This window comes from Mauremys mutica, unplaced genomic scaffold, assembly GCF_020497125.1.
Source record: "Mauremys mutica isolate MM-2020 ecotype Southern unplaced genomic scaffold, ASM2049712v1 Super-Scaffold_100199, whole genome shotgun sequence".
In the NCBI taxonomy this organism is placed as follows: domain Eukaryota; kingdom Metazoa; phylum Chordata; order Testudines; family Geoemydidae; genus Mauremys; species Mauremys mutica.
In genome coordinates this window covers 119,114-136,561 of record NW_025423286.1, presented here as the reverse complement: position 1 = coordinate 136,561, position 17,448 = coordinate 119,114, and the positions used below count along the sequence as shown (strand labels likewise).

At 52.2% G+C, this 17,448-nt stretch overlaps 2 non-coding genes across 2 annotated transcripts; both read left to right on the top strand.

The window, feature by feature from the left end:
• Positions 1-4,107: 4,107 nt before the first annotated feature.
• Positions 4,108-4,179, top strand: TRNAD-GUC. Its single transcript has one exon. It is a non-coding gene; the product is annotated as a tRNA-Asp (tRNA).
• A 2,284-nt stretch (positions 4,180-6,463) lies between these two features.
• TRNAD-GUC lies at positions 6,464-6,535 on the top strand. Its single transcript has one exon. It is a non-coding gene; the product is annotated as a tRNA-Asp (tRNA).
• The last annotated feature ends 10,913 nt before the right edge of the window (positions 6,536-17,448 follow it).

Below are 17,448 nucleotides of genomic sequence, written 5' to 3'. Positions count from 1 at the left end.
AACAGTCTAGATCCATCCTCTTTGTAACCCCCTATCAGGTAGTTGAAAGCAGCTATTAAATCCTCCCTCATTCTTCTCTTCTGCAGACTAAACCATCCCAGTTCCCTCAGCCTCTCCTCAGAAGTCATGTGCTCCAGCCCCCTAATCATTTTTGTTGGCCTCCACTGGATTTTCCAATTTTTCCACATCCTTCTTGCAATGTGGGGCCCAAAACTGCACATAGTTCTCTAGATGAGGCCTCACCAATGTTGAATAGAGGAGAATGATCATGTCCCTCGATCTGCTGGCAATGCCCCTACTTATACAGCCCAAAATGCTGTTAGCCTTCTTGACAAAGGCCAGAGGAGGGAGTGTTAGTGCCTGTGCGGAGTTCTGGGAAGTGCATGGGGTGGAAGGGGATGCTGGGATGCTCTGGAACCACTCCTTCAAAGCCAGTTAGGACTCTGGGGGAGCCTCCTCTCTGAGCAGACTGTCTCCAGGGCAAGAAGCTTACACCTTCCTGGGTCTGACCTCAGAGCATTCAGCATGCCCTTCCACACCATGTACTTTCCGCAGTGAGTCCGCCCAGGCGGGGTCCTGGGGTAGCCAGAGGTCCCTGCACCCCAACTCCACAGTCAGATGTGACTCTCAGCCAGACTGTAAAACAGAAGGTTTATTAGATGACGGGAACACAGTTTAAACAGAGCTTGTTGGTACAGAAAACAGAACCCCTCTGTCAGGTCCATCTTGCGGGGTGGGCAGCCCAGAACCAAGTTCTGGGTCTCTCCCCATTTCCACAGCCAGCTCCAAACTGACACTCCCTCCTCTGGCCTCTGTGCCTCTTCCGGACAAGGAGGCCACCTGATCTCTTTGTCCCCAACACCTTCAAGTAGCATCTTGCAGGGGAAACTGAGGCACCCACACAGTATTCAGAGAAAATATTAAGAACATTCCCACTTCATCACAACAGGTGCAACAAAATATAATACCGTATATTGAAGTAGGCAAGTGCTGCTTCTGACTTTCCACTTTTAGTGTAGGGGAGTCAGGCCCAGCACCCCTGGGCTCCCTGCCGATTCACAAGAACTCTCAGCCAGCCAGTAAAGCAGAAGGTTTATTTAGACGACAGGAACACAGTCCAACACAGGTCTTGCAGGCACAGATAACAGGATCCCCCATGTTAGGTCCATCTTGGGGCCCCGGAGCCCCACAGCCCCCCTTGGGGATCAGAGCCCTCTCTCTCTGCCTCCCCTCTTTTCCCTAGCCAGCTCCAGTCTGCCCAACTTCCTCCGGCCCCTCCTCTCTGCCCAGCTTCTTTCCCGGGCCAGGAGGTCACCTGACCCCTTTGTCTCCAACACCTTTAGATGCACCTTTGCAGGGGAGGTGCTCGGGCCATCAGTTGCTAGGAGACAGAGTGTCAGGCATTTGGTTGCGCCGGCCTTCTGCTTTGCTAGATACTTAGAGGCCTGCACCCAGCATTCCCAGCCCCCAGTACGAACAGTCCCACTTCGTAACACCTCTCCCCCCTTCGAGACCGAACTGAGCGGGGTCACTCCAGCCAGTGACCTGGGGAAGTTTGAACCCACCTACATTCCCATGGCTGCCCTAGGGTCCCCCCCCCCGTTCTGGGGGAAGAGTTACCCCAGGTCATTCCAGTTTCCTGCCCCCCTGTAGGTCGGGGGGACTCGAGGGCACTTGCAGGTTGCAGGGGGGAAGCCTTATGCCGCCCGTGCCCTTTCCCCACCCCAGTACCCCTGGGGGGCCCGCTGGGCTGGGGCCTTCTCCCCATGTTCCAGTCGGGGGGCTGTGATTCGGGCTCTCTCGGTTCAGAGCCCCCCTTTTGACCCTGGCCCCCCTCTGGACAGGCTCCTCGGGGCGGGGCAAGGGTCTTACAGCCATCTTCCCCCTGTCCCGGGCCTTCATAGAATCATAGAATCTCAGGGTTGGAAGGGACCTCAGGAGGTATCTAGTCCAACCCCCTGCTCAAAGCAGGACCAAACCCAACTAAATCATCCCAGCCAGGGCTTTGTCAAGCCTGACCTTAAAAACCTCTAAGGAAGGAGATTCCACCACCTCCCTAGGTAACCCGTTCCAGTTCTTCACCACCCTACTAGTGAAAAAGTTTTTCCTAATATCCAACCTAAACCTCCCTCTCTGCAACTTGAGACCACTACTCCTTGTTCTGTCATCTTCTACCACTGAGGACAGTCTAGATCCATCCTGTTTGGAACCCCCTTTCAGGTAGTTGAAAGCAGCTATCAAATCCCCCCTCATTCTTCTCTTCTGCAGGCTAAACCATCCCAGTTCCCTCAGCTTCTCCTCATAAGTCATGTGTTCCAGCCCCCTAATCATTTTTGTTGCCCTCCGCTGGACTCTCTCCAATTTCTCCACATCCTTCTTGTAGTGTGGGGCCCAAAACTGGACACAGTACTCCAGATGAGGCCTCACCAGTGCTGAATAGAGGGGAATGATCACTTCCCTCGATCTGCTGGAAATGCCCCTACTTATACAACCCAAAATGCCATTAGCCTTCTTGGCAACAAGGGCACACTGTTGACTAATATTCAGCTTTTCATCCACCGTAACCCCTAGGTCCTTTTCTGCAGAACTGCTGCCCAGCCATTCGGTCCCTAGTCTGTAGCAGTGCATGGGATTCTTCCGTCCTAAGTGCAGGACTCTGCACTTGTCCTTGTTGAACCTCATCATATTTCTTTTGGCCCAATCCTCTAATTTGTCTAGGTCCCTCTGTATCCTATCCCTACCCTCCAGCGTATCAACCACTCCTCCCAGTTTAGTGTCATCTGCAAACTTGCTAAGGGTGCAGTCCACATCCTTCCTCCCCCTCTGGCAGAAGTCACAGGAGCGGCAGTGCTGCCGGACATGGGTAAAGACCCCAGGCCAGTAAAAGCTCCGTAGCAGCTTCTGCTGGGTACACCAGGCTCCCTGGTGCCCTGAGGGGGGAATGTCATGGGCCTGGCACAGCAGCTGGTGGCGATACTCCTGGGGTACCACCAGCTGCCTCCTGATCCCCCCGACTCCATTTTCTCTGGGGGAGCCCATTCTCGGTACAGGAACCCCTTCTCCCACAGGAACCTTTTCTGGCCACCTCGCCCCATGGTCTGTCCCCCCCCCCTGAGGTTGGCCAGGTCCCCTATCCTCTTGAGTATAGTGGGGAGCATAGTATAGTAAAATGACCGAGACAAACGGGGAGGGACTTGGTCCAGGGGTGGAGGAAGACAGAAAAAGGGACAGGCATGGGATTGGCTTCCTCTATTTTTTCCTTTGCTCAGCATTTTACCTGTGACTGTAATGGGCAGACTTGAGAAATACCCGTGGCCGCCGGCGACGTAGGTGGCCGCCCCGAGAGCGCAGACCTGAGCATTTTGTGCTGGGCTGTTGCCTGCTTGCCCAACACCTGGCCGTGATCGTATAGTGGTTAGTACTCTGCGCCGTGGCCGCAGCAACCTCGGTTCGAATCCGGGTCACGGCATTAATTTTTGGTGGGGAGGGGCTATCCTGCAGCACGCCTAGTGGCTCAGTCTGATGGCGTCCATTTGCAAAGAGAGCCATGAGCCGGTCCTTAGTTTCTGCTTCGTAAAGGCAAGTCAGTGGGATCCATCCGACAGAAAAAGAGTCACAGGACTTCTTGCTGGGCGCCAGGGTCCAAAACAGCATATTCCCTCCTGGAAAGGGCTGTGTTTGGAATGTGCGTCCAGTGCGCGTTGAAGGGAAGGGTCTGCGTGCCTGGGAAGCTGCGTCCCTCCAGAGGCGCTTGAAAAGCCAAAGGGGCCGTGGGTGAGTTTGTGATGAGGTGAGTGTGAAGTGTGGAAGGGGGAGGGTGTCAAGAGGAGGTTTTGAGAGGAAAAAAGGTGCTGCTGAGCTGGTAGGTGAGGGCAAGGTCTCAGGCGGGTGTTGTGTGAGGAGCTGTGTAGGCCCGAAAAGGCGTGGTGCTGGGCAAGGGCAGGTGAGGAGGGCCAGGGCTTTTCCCAGGGCTGTTGCTGCGGCCAAAGCCTTTGGGAAGCAGAAGAGGGCCAGGCGTGCTGTTGCCTGCTGGGGCCCATGCGACGGTGTAGGTGTACGCTGACCATAGCTGGTCTGTGGGAGCTGGGGCCCCTCCCCATGTCCCTTTCCTCATTAGTATAGTGGTGAGTATCCCCGCCTGTCACGCGGGAGACTGGGGTTCGATTCCCCGATGGGGAGGATGACCCCTTTTCAAGGGGGGAACAGAGAAATCCCTGGCCTGCCCACCACATGCCTTCCATTCTCCTTCTACGGCCACTTCCCTTCACACCCTGAACTGATGACTTTCTCCTCCAGAGAGACAATTACCTCGCAAGGACACGCTGGCCCTAGCCAAAGCCTCTCCCTGGCCTTCCGCCCCCGGGCCCAGCTTCGGGGCCTGCACGTGGGGGCACGTTTCAGAGCGGCAAAGGGAAATAGGCTGGCCAGGGGCATGAGGACAATGGCCCAGACAAACGGGGAGGGACTTGGTCCAGGGGTGGAGGAAGACAGAAAAAGGGACAGGCATGGGATTGGCTTCCTCTATTTTTTCCTTTCCTCAGCATTTTACCTGTGACTGTAATGGGCAGACTTGAGAAATACCTGTGGCCGCCGGCGACGTAGGAGGCCGCCCCGAGAGCACAGAGCTGAGCATTTTCGCTGGGCTGCTGCCTGCGCCCCCAGCGCCTGGCCGTGATCGTATAGTGGTTAGTACTCTGCGCCGTCGCCGCATCAACCTCGGTTCAAATCTGGGTGTGACGGAGTGATTCTGGCGGGACCCAACTGAGAGTGCCAGATCAGGACCAATTGCTTAAACTGGGCAGTCACAGCCTTAGGCTGGGGTTTTTCCACCTCTAAGGCAAACCAAACCAGCCAGACAAAAAGGACTTTGGTCTCACCCCACTGGCTAACCACAAGTCACACAAGCAATTCCCTTAGACACTCCAGTCTCCCAGCATCACCACCAGTGCACTCATCCTGGGGATGAATGGTTATGAAAACCAACACCCCAATAAAAGGAAAAGGTTCCCTTGATCCCAAAGGACCAAGCCCCAGACCCAGGTCAATATACACATCAGATCTTACCCACAAATCACGCTGTTGCCAATCCTTTATAATCTAAAATCTAAAGGTTTATTGACAAAGGGAAAAAGGTAGAGATGAGAGGTAGAATTGGTTAAATGGAATCAATTACATACAGTAATGGCAAAGTTCTTAGTTCAGGCTTGCAGCACTGATGGAGTAAACTGCAGGTTCAAATTAAGTCTCTGGAATACATCCCCCGCTGGGATGGGTCATTCAGTCCATGGTGTAGAGCTTCAGTTTGTAGCAAAGTCCCTCCAGAGGTCAGAAGCAGGATTGAAGACAAGATGGAGATGATGTATCAGCCTTATATGGACTTTTCCAGGTGTAAGAATCTCTTTGTCCTCATTGTGGAAAATTACAGGAAAATGGAGTCTGCAGTCACATGGACAAGTCTCTGCATACTTTGCTGAGTCACAAGGCGTGTCTGCCTTCTCTCCATGGGTCAATTGTGTAGCTGATGGTCCTTAATGGGCCATCAAGCCAGCTAGGCAGGGCTAACACCAGCTTGTCTGGGATATTTCCCAGAAGCAGAGCATAATACAAAATACAGACAGTACAGAGCCAATACTTATAACTTCAACTACAAAATGATACACAGACATACAGACAGCATAATCATAACCAGCAACCCAGAACCTGGTCTTAGACACCTTATATGACCCCCTTTACTTAAGATTTGGTGCCACTACAGGACCTTGGTGGCAACCCATGTTCTATATGGTCCCAATTTATATCAATAACATCACACAGGGTCATGGCATTAATTTTTGGTGGGGAGGGGCTATCCTGCAGCACGCCTCGTGGCTCAGTCTGATGGCGTCCGTTTGCAAAGAGAGCCATCGGCCGGTCCTTAGTTTCTGCTTGGTAAAGGCAAGTCAGTGGGGTCCATCCGTCAGAAAAAGAGTCCCAGGACTTCTTGCTGGGCGCTAGGGTCCAAAAGCAGCGCATTCCCTCCTGGAAAGGGCTGTGTTTGGAATGTCCGTCCAGTGCGCGTTGAAAGGAAGGATCTGCGTGCCTGGGAAGCTGTGTCCCTCCAGAGGCGCTTGAGAAGCCAAAGGGGCCGTGGGTGAGTTTGTGATGAGGTGAGTGTGAAGTGTGGAAGGGGGAGGGTGTCAAGAGGAGGTTTTGAGAGGAAAAAAGGTGCTGCTGAGCTGGTAGGTGAGGGCAAAGTCCCAGGCGGGTGTTGTGTGAGGAGCTGTGTAGGCCCGAAAAGGCGTGGTGCTGGGCAAGGGCAGGTGAGGAGGGCCAGGGCTTTTCCCAGGGCTGTTGCTGCGGCCAAAGCCTTTGGGAAGCAGAAGAGGGCCAGGGGTGTTGTTGCCTGCTGGGGCCCATGCGACAGTGTAGGTGTACGCTGACCATAGCTTGTCTGTGGGAGCTAGGGCCACTCACTGTGCCCCTTTCCTCGTTAGTATAGTGGTGAGTATCCCCGCCTGTCACGCGGGAGACCGGGGTTCGATTCCCCGACGGGGAGGGTGACCCCTTTTGAAGGGGGGACAAAGAAATCCCTGGCCTGCCCACCACATGCCTAGTATTCTCCTTCGACGGCCACTTCCCTTCGCACCCCGCACTGATGACTTTCACCTCCAGAGAGACAATTACTTCGCAAGGACACGCTCGCCCTAGCCAAAGCCTCCCCCGGGCCCAGCTTCGGGGCCTGCATGTGGGGGCACGTTTCAGAGCGGCAAAGGGAAATAGGCTGGCCAGGGGCATGAGGACAATGGCCCAGACAAACTGGGAGGGACCTGGTCCAAGGGTGGAGGAAGACAGAAAAAGGGACAGGCATGGGATTGGCTTCCTGTCTTTTTTCCTTTGCTCAGCATTTGACCTGTGACTGTAATGGGGAGACTTGAGAAAGACCTGTGGCCGCCGGCGAGGTAGGTGGCCGCCACGAGAGCACAGAGCTGAGCATTTTCCGCTGGGCTGCTGCCTGCGCCCCCAGCGCCTGGCCATGATCGTATAGTGGTTAGTACTCTGCGCCGGTGTTGGTGTTACTGGGCGTAGCTACCATGTAACTCGGGGAGGGTGGAAGACCACGAGTGTCGATGAAGCCCCCCTGCTCTGGGTCTAAGTGAGCCACAGTAACTCCATCTTGTGAACTTTAACCAACCTACATACTAACAGCCTAAAAGCAGAATATGTGAGAGTCAGCTTTTCTAGCAGACAGCTGCGGTCCTGCTTAAACTAGCAAAAGTAGTGATAAGAGGGGGAGGAAAGGGGGAGAAGTCTTCATGTGCCTGAGCTGACAAGGCCAACAGATAAACATGCGGATGAGAACTTTTCTAACAAGCTATAATGTAATGCCTAATGTAGCTGCAGTTAACAAGGGAGGGGTAGGGGGGAATGAAACAAAGGCTTTTACAAACAGCTTGACATATAAAAAGGGAAAATTGCTTGTTTTTGTTGCGCTGGATTTGAGATACTGTTTCTCCTAGAGCCTGCTTTGAGATCTCAAATAAACTTTGTTTTGCTTCTCCACCTTGGTGTGTTTATTGGAGCGAAGCACACCGGGCAACGAACCACTGTTGCTGTCGCCTCAGGCCTTTGTGCCGGCAACAGTTTTGGTATCCCTGGGTGGGCTCGAGGCTGAAATTTAGCCTTGCCCGGATCCCTCCTGGCGGCCGACGGATTGCGACAACGACCAGCGCGCACCGGTGACTTCATCGGGGGCCTCGGCGGAGACGTAGTTTGGTCGACCCCGGAGGGCACAATGGTGCAACGCACACAGATAGTGGAGAAGCAGCTGCGGGTGACGGTGAGGAACCGGTCCTGTGGATAAGGTAGGAACGGTCCAGTGGTGTGGACTTTTTGCCTGTTAGGACCTGGGGACGCCCAGTGTCTCCATATTCATAGAGTATGGGACAGGGACAGAGTACAGCCGGCGGAGCACAGTGTACACCCTTAGGATGCATTCTAGCCCATTGGGATGTGTTCTCATCAGATTCAATGCTTAGAAGTAAACTAAAAAGGTTCTGTACAGTTGACTTGCCTCAATATCAGCTAGAGGACCAGGAAAGGTGGCCACCAGAAGGATCACTTAATTACAACACGATCCTTCAATTACTTTTGTTTTGTCAGCGAACTGGTAAATGGAATGAACATCTCTATGCATATATGTTTATGATGTTAAGAAACAGGTCTGATATTTTACACAAGTGCCATTTGACTCCGACAGACTCGGTAGTAAATGCTGCTAATCCCCAGAACCCTCCCACGGTTGTAATGGCAGAATCGGTGTCCCCTTCGGCTCCAACACCCCCACAGGTTCCAGAGAATGCCCCCTCGGTGGGATTGTATCCGTTGATTACTGAGAATGTGATAGCCCGTCCTGGAACACAGGAGCGTGCGGCTCAGATTATACCAGTGTACTCTCATGTTCCCTTTAACCCTGTACACCTAGCTGCCTTTAAGGCAGAAGCAGGGGAATTCTCAACGAATCCAGGTTGGTTCATTTCAATCTTTGAAGAGTGTTTAGCTAACCACAAGCCTGACTGGGATGATTGCAACGTATTTATGAGAACTTTGTTGTCTGAAGTGGAACGGAATCAAGTTATAGCTAAAGCTAGAGAAGAGGCACAAAGAAGGCATAATGAGGATAGAGAAGGAAAACCCTTGCCAGAAGCTGCTGTCCCCACAGTGGACCCCGGGTGGAATCTGAATGAGGAGGGGGGTTTGAGGATGCTTAACTCCTATAAGGAATTGCTTATGTATGGCCTCAGGCACTCGGCTGTCCGACATAACAACTGGGCAAAGCCGTATGAGCTAATCCAGGAATCAAAAGAGAGTCCGGTGGCTTTTCTACAGCGCATTCGGGACTCCATCCGGCAAAGTATTAGCGCAGACCCAGATGATCAGACAACTGAGGCAATCATAAAGGGTATCTTTACTAGCCGTGCGGCCCCTGATATTAAAAGGAAATTGCAGAAAAAGGAGGATTTAATGGGAATGTCTATGGCTCAGATTTTGGAGACTGCCAACAGGGCCTATGCCCTTAGAGAGGGAGAGAAGGAAAAAAGGCAAGTGAAGATGATGTTAGCGGCGGTGCAGGCCGGCGGCAGAGGAAAGTCACAGAAAGGTGAAAGGGGCCGGGGAATGAGAGGCCGTGGACGTGGGCGCCCCGGTCCCCAGGAAAGGCGTTTGGGTCGCAACCAGTGTGCCATATGCCGGAAGGAGGGACATTGGAAAAATGAGTGCCCTGAAAGGGAAGGTACCCCCATGATGGCAGCAGAGGATCAAGATTAGGGGTGTCAGGGGAGACGGACCATCCTGCCCCCGGAACCCCGAGTAAAAATGCGGGTGGGAAATTCAGAAATAGACTTTTTAGTAGACTCTGGAGCAGCACGAACTGCCGTGAATCAACCCCTTCAGCTGCCAGTAGCAGACTCCCTTACAGTGGTAGGTGCCACAGGGAAAGGAACCAGGTGCCCAGTATATGCCCCAGCGGAATGTGCCTTGGGAAACACAACTGTATCTCACAAGCTGGTTTACCTCCCTGACTGTCCAACACCCCTATTAGGACGGGACCTGCTTTGTCGTTTGGGTGCCACTCTGCATTTCACTCAAGATGATATAACCCTTACCTTACCCCCTGAGAATGCCTGGATAATGGCCCTTGCAATTGAACCCTCAGCCATGCAAGCCCCAGAGTGGAGCCAGTGGGAGGACCAGGTGTATCCCCTTGCCTGGGCATCAGGGGTCCCTGGAAGGGCAATCCATCACACCCCTGTTAATGTTCAACTCCTCCCAGGAAAAAGCCCAGTGCAGATCAAACAGTATCCAATTAAAAGGGAAGCCAGAGAGGGACTGAAAAAGACTATAGATCGATTCCTAGAGCATGGGGTACTACGAGAATGCCAATCAGCTTGGAACACCCCCATCCTGCCCGTGCAAAAGCCCAATGGGACGTATTGGCTGGTACAGGACTTGAGGGCAGTCAATGAGCGGGTTAAGACTCTGCACCCCCTTGTTCCAAATCCGTATACACTGTTGGCCTCTATAGGGGGGCAGTATACCCATTTTTCAGTCCTAGATTTGAAAGATGCTTTCTTCACAATTCCAGTTGATACCCAATCTCAGGAGATTTTCTCCTTCGAGTGGGAAGACACTGGAAGGGTTAAAAAACAGCTCTGCTGGACTGTGTTGGCACAGGGATTTAAGAACTCCCCTACGCTTTTCGGCCAGGCGTTGGCCAAAGACCTGGAGGAGTGGAATACTCCGGACAGGATTCTCCTCCTGCAGTATGTTGATGACCTGTTAATAGCGGCGGAGGGATTAATCCCTTGCCTCCAAGCCACTGTGAGCCTCCTGAACTTTGTTGGGCTCCGAGGATACCGGGTGGCTCGGAACAAGGCTCAAATTGCCCTCTCAGAAGTACAGTACTTAGGGTTTCACATAAGGCAAGGAGAACGGCAGCTCTCTAATGAGAGAAAGGAGGCTATTTGCCAGATTCCTATCCCAAGCAACCGGAAAAGGCTTAGAGCATTTCTGGGCATGGCAGGCTTTTGCAGAATGTGGATCCCAGAGTTTGGACTGTGGGCAAAACCTCTGTATGAATGTGTTAAGGGAGCGGATCATGACCCCTTTCACTGGTCCCCAGAAGCGGACAGGGCATTTAAAATCTTAGGGTACGTCTACACTACGGGACTATTCCGAATTTGCATAAACCGGTTTTGTAAAACAGATTTTATAAAATCGAGTGCGCGCGGCCACACTAAACACATTAAATCGGTAGTGTGCGTCCATGGTCCAAGGCTAGCGTCAATTTCTGGAGCGTTGCACTGTGGGTAGCTATCCCGTAGCTATCCCATAGTTCCCGCAGCCTCCCCCGCCCCTTGGCATTTCCGGGTTGAGATCCCAGTGCCTGATGGGGCAAAAATCATTGTCGCGTGTGGTTCTGGGTACAGCCTCACCCCTCCCTCCCTGAGCAGCAGACAACCGTTTCGCGCCTTTTTTTGCTTGGTGAACTGTGCAGACGCCATAGCACAGCAAGCATGGACCCTGCTCAGCTCCATACCGCAATCGTGAATGTTTTAAACACCTCGCGCACTCTCGTGCAGTCTATGGTGAACCAGGACCTTCAATCCGAGGCGAGGAGGAGGCGGATACGGCAGCGCGGCGATGACAGTGATGAGGACGTAGACACAGAATTCTCTCAAACCGCGGGCCCCTGCGCTTTGGAGATCCTGATGGTAATGGGGCAGATTCTATCCATTGAACGCCGATTTTGGGCCCGGGAAACAAGCACTGACTGGTGGGACCGCATTGTGTTGCAGGTGTGGGACGATTCCCAGTGGCTGCGAAACTTTCGCATGCGTAAGGGCACTTTCATGGAACTTTGTGACTTGCTTGTCCCTGCCGTGAAATGCCATAATACCAAGATGAGAGCAGCCCTCACAGTAGAGAAGCGAGTGGCGATAGCCCTGTGGAAGCTTGCAACGCCAGACAGCTACCGGTCAGTCGGGAATCAATTTGGAGTTGGAAAATCTACTGTGGGGGCTGCTGTGATGCAAGTAGCCAAAGCAATCACTAAGCTGCTGCTATGAAAGGTTGTGACTCTGGGAAACGTGCAGTCCATAGTGGATGGCTTTGCTGCAATGGGATTCCGTAACTGTGGTGGGGCGATAGATGGAACCCATATCCCTATCTTGGCACCGCAGCGCCAGGGCACCCAGTACGTAAGCCGGAAGGGGTACTTTTCAATGGTGCTGCAAGCACTGGTAGATCACAAGGGACGTTTCACAAACATCCACGTGGGATGGCCAGGGAGGGTTCATGACGCTCGCGTCTTCAGAAGCACTACTCTGTTTAAATGGCTGCAGCAAGGGAATTACTTCCCAGACCAGAAAATAACAGTTGGGGATGTTGAAATGCCTGTCGTTATCCTGGGGGACCCAGCCTACCCCTTGATGCCATGGCTCATGAAGCCATACACAGGCAGTCTGGACAGTGGTCAGGATCTGTTCAATTACATGCTGAGCAAGTGCAGAATGGTGGTGGAATGTGCATTTGGCCGTTTAAAGGCGCGCTGGCGGACATTACTGACTTGCTCAGACCTCAGCCAAACCAATGTCCCCTATGTTATTACTGCTTGCTGTATTCTCCACAATCTCTGTGAGAGTAAGGGGGAGACCTTTATGGCGGGGTGGGAGGCTGAGGCAAATCACCTGGCCGCTGATTACGCGCAGCCAGACACCAGGGAGATTAGAAGAGCACACCAGGAAGCGGTGCGCATCAGAGAAGCTTTGAAAACGAGCTTCATCAATGGCCAGGGTACAGTGTGACTGCTGTGTTTGTTGATGAACACCCAACCCCCTTGATTGACTCAGTCCCTGTAAGCAACTCCCCCACCCCCTTCGAGTACAGCTTACTTATGCAAATAAAGTCACTCTCATTTAAAAAGCATGAATTCTTTATTGATTCATTATAAAAAGAGATAGAGAAGTAAGGGTGTGGTTTGGGAGGAGGATAGGAGGGATGGAGAAGGCCATTAAAAAAAATTCACAGTAACGACAGCCTTCTGGTTGGGCTGTCCACGGGGGTGGAGTGGGCGGGTGCACGGAGCCTCCCCCCACGCGTTCTTACACGTCTGGGTGAGGAGGATGTGGAACATGGTGAGGGATGAGGGTGGTTATACAGGGGCTGCAGCGGCACTCTGTGATCCTGCTGCCATTCCTGAAGCTCCACAAGATGCCGGAGCATGTCAGTTTGATCACGCAGCAGCCCCAGAGTTGCATCCCGCCACCGCTGATCTTCCTGCCGCCACCGCTGATTTTCCTGCCGGTCTTCCTGCCGGCACCTCTCATCTCGGTTGTCCCTCCTGTCCTCACGTTCATCCCTCCTGTCCTCACGTTCACTGGCCTCTTTCCTGTAATTTGAAACCACGTCCTTCCACTCATTCAGATGAGCTCTTTCATTGCGTGTAACTTCCATAATATCCGAGAACATCTCATCTCGCGTCTTCTTTTTCCTCCGCCTTATCTGTGCTAGCCTTTGGGATGGAGGAGGGATGGTTGAAAAATTTGCAGCTGCATGAGGGAGATAAATATTTAGAAAGATACATTTGATTTCCCTACAAGGTCGCATTTTTCATCTTAATAGTGAGTGCCTGCAGCTCTGCAGTTACACATCTCTCAGACACAGGTCCAGGCATCAGAATTCAGCTTGCATGCGGCCATGGTAAGCCACTGTCTTTCGGCTTCTGCAGTGATTTACCCCTCCCCCCAACGCATGGCTAATACCACGCTAGCTCCCTGCTAATCAACACCCTTCCCACCCCCCACCCCCTGCGTGTCTGGTACCTTGGGGAAGATCGCCGGTGACCAAACACAGAAAAGATCATCGGCATTTCACTCCTCCCCTCCCCCCGCTTCGCTACGTGCAGGAAAGTGTTTTTTTTAAGCTGATGCATTCCGCCAACCCAGTAGAAAAATGGCCACCCCCCTTACTTAAATTCCTGATTTTTAAACAGGTTATCCTGAACGATATCACTTTGCTGAGGATAACAGAACAAGATAAAGAACGGATGCTTCTTGAATGCCAGCAGTCACCGGGACCATACGCTGCTATGCTTTGCCACGCAATGATACCTGATTACTTGCTACATGCATGGTGTGGTAAAGTGTCCTACCACGGTGGGCGGAACAAGGCTGCCTTGCCCAGAAACCTTCTGCAAAGGCTTCTGGAGTACCTACAGGAGCGCTTCATCGAGATGTCCCTGGAGGATTTCCTCTCAATCCCCGGACATGTTAACAAACTTTTCTAAGTAACTATACTGTCTGCGAATGCATCCCAAGTCCTCAGGGCAAATCAATCATTAAAAAAGGCTTGGTTAAAAAAACAATGTTTGCTATTTGCAAAGGTACACTCACCAGAGCTCCCTTCCATGGCGTCATTGTCTGGGATAGTGGCTTGTGAGGGCTGGGAGGACGGTAATTCCGCTTGTGAGGGCTGGGAGGACGGTAATTCCGTCAGGGTGATAAAAAGCTCCTGGCTGCTGGGGCTCACGGAGTGCTGTGTGCTCTCTGCTAGGTCTTCCTCCTCTTCTTCATCTTCATCTTCCCCGTCTGCATAATCCTCAGCCATGGAAGAGATTACAACCCCCACCTCGGAATCCACGATCAGGGGTGGGGTACTTGTGGCGCAGCCCCCTAAAATTGCATGCAGCTCAGCATAGAAGCGGCATGTTTTTCGACCTGCCCCGGACCTTCCGTTTGCTTCTTTGGTTTTCTGGTAGCCTTGTCTGAGCTCCTTAACTTTCACTCTGCACTGCACTGAGTCCCGGCTGTGGCCTTTATCCGTCATAGCCTTAGAAATTCTTTCAAATACTTTTTCATTTCGTCTTTTGGAACGCAGTTCTGTTAGCACTGAATCCTCTCCCCAGATAGCGATCAGATCCAGTACCTCCCGTGCAGTCCATGCTGGGGCTCTTTTACGATTCTCAGGAGACTGCATTGTTAACTGTGCTGATGAGCTGTGCGTGGTCACCTGTGCTGATGAGATGAGATCTCCACGCTGGGGAAGCAGGAAATGAATTTCAAAAGTTCGCGGGGCTTTTCCTGTCTACCTGGCCAGTGCATCCGAGTTCAGAATGCTGTCCAGAGCGGTCACTGGTGCACTGTGGGATAGCTCCCGGAGGCCAATGCCGTCGATCAGCATCCACACTAACCCTAATCCGATATTTTAATACCGACACTAGCGTTACTCCTCTCGTTAGGGAGGAGTACAGAAACCGGTTTAAAGAGCCATTAAAATCGATATATGGTGCCTCCTAGTGTGGACGGTTGTGGCATTAAATCGGTTTTGCGCTCCTAAAACCGGTTTAAACGCCTAGTGTAGACCAGGCTTTAAAGAGGAAGTTAATGGAGGCTCCAGCCCTGGGTTTACCGGATCTCTCTAAGCCGTTCCAACTGTATGTACATGAGAGAAAAGGGGTAGCCCTGGGAATGCTTACTCAGCTGTTAGGTGCTTGGAAACGTCCTGTAGCCTACTTTTCCAAACAACTGGATCAAGTTGCCAAGGGATGGCCGGCATGCTTGTGGGCGGTCGCAGCCACGGCCCTGGTACTTGGGGAAGCTGAAAAACTGACACTGGGAGGAGCTGTGCACGTGTACACTCCCCACATGGTCCAAGCCCTGCTGGACACTAAGGGTGGCCTCTGGCTCACCCAGGCTCGGGTGGCTCGGTACCAGGTAAAATTGTTAGAGAACTCTGAAGTTACCTTGCAAACCTGTCCCACCCTTAATCCAGCTACCCTGCTACCAGAAACAGAGAAGCAGGAACATGACTGTCTGGATGTCATAGATGCCCAATACTCCAGCCGCCCAGATCTAAAAGATCAACCGCTCTCAAATGCAGACTGTGAGTGGTATACTGATGGGAGCAGTGCTGTCATAGATGGGCAAAGGAGGGCGGGCTATGCTGTTGTGACCCTCTACGACACAGTGGAAGCAGAGAGTTTACCTGCTGGAACATCTGCCCAGCTTGCTGAACTAGTAGCCTTAACCCGTGCACTTGAACTGGCAAAAGACAAACGGGTTAATATATTTACTGACTCAAAATATGCTTTTGGGGTATTGCATGCTCACGCTGGTCTGTGGAAACAAAGGGGAATGTTAACTGCTCAGGGTTCTCCGGTCAAGCATGGGTCTCAAATTCTCCGGCTTTTAGAAGCAGTACAGCTCCCCTCAGCAGTAGCAGTGATACATTGCAAAGCTCACCAGAAGGAGGATCAGGATGTAACCAAGGGCAACGCTAGAGCAGACAGGGAAGCCAAGTGTGCTGCTACCCTGGAGTCACCGACAGGGGAGAATACCCAAATCCATGCCCTCATTCCATCAGTAGGTGAGCTTGCAGCCCCTAAGTACTCCTCTGAGGACAGATACCTGGCTGACAGGTTTGGTCTCCAGGAAAAGGAGGGATGGTTTTATTCCACAGAGGGAAAAGTCCTCTTGCCTAAGGGCTTAATCCGACCAGTGCTGCAAAAACTGCATCAAACCACCCACGCAGGCAGAGAGGCTCTTACTCAGCTTATGAGCAAGTATTTTCTAACCTCTGGACTTAGACCCCTAGCCTCCCAGGTACAGGCTGACTGCCTACTCTGCCAAAAGAACAACCCTCGACCAGGAGTACCAGTGTTGCCAGCTACCTTGGAACCTACCCCAGGCCCAGGATTGGTGTGGCAAATAGACTTTACTGAGTTTCCTAGAACCCAAGGGTACAGGTATCTCCTTGTCATGGTGGATCGCTTCAGTGGATGGCCCAAAGCCTTCCCATGTCGTAACAACACTGCCAAAACAGTGGCTCTTAAGTTTGTCAAGGAGATCATTCCCCGCTTTGGGCTCCCCCAGTGGATGGAATCTGACAATGGAACACACTTTACATCTCAAATTGTTCAAAGGATTTCAGATGTCTTGCAAATCTCCTGGAAGTTACACACACCGTGGCGACCACAGGCCAGTGGTGTAGTGGAACGTACTAATCAGACACTCAAGCGACATCTCTCTAAAATTTGTCAGGAAGCCTCTCTTAAGTGGCCAGATGCTTTGCCCCTTGTGTTACTCCGCATTCGTGCTCTCCCTAAGGGCAGGTTAGGGCTTAGTCCCTTCGAGATTATGTTTGGAAGGGCATGGCCTCTGGATGGTACACCGGTTCTGTTAGGGGAGTGGGAGGTAGGCTGCGGGTTTTTGTCTCAGTACATGTGCTCTCTGTCTGCTGTTCTTTCTTCTCTTCACAGGTATACCAAAGATTCACAGCCTCCTCTACTGGATACCCCGGTCCACTCCTTGCAGCCAGGCGATTCTGTACTCGTTCGGACCTGGAAGGACGAGCCTCTCCAAGAGAAGTGGAAGGGACCCCACACTGTCCTGCTTGTTTCCCACACGGCGGCGAAGGTCGAAGGACACAAGAACTGGATTCATCACTCTTGCCTGAAAGCAGTGCCTGCTCCTGAACAGTGGACTGTGCAGCCTGCTAAAGAAGCAGCTTCTAGCGACGACTTGGGACTTAAGCTGCTATTTAAAAGACAATAAGGGTCACTGGGAATGCCCTGTGATCTCTCTGACCAGCCACAGCGCACTTCCCACGAGCACCCTGAACATTGGTTTTATCTATTCACAGAAGGCCGACCTAATTTCTGGTCTTGGTCCTTTTATTTTCTGATTTGTTTGGTGGCTTTCATTCTTATCCATTGGGCATTTGGGTTGCTGTAATTGCCAATATGGGTTCAGGTTTAGGGTCTCTCACAACCTTCCTTTTTGTTACAGAGGTATTCCTTCTGTTCCCTTCTGTTATACCCACAGCACATGCAGAATGGGGACCTCTCCCTACAGATATGGCTACTAATACATATGAAGCCCTGAAAATTGCTTTTGCCCGTGAGTTTAATCTCTC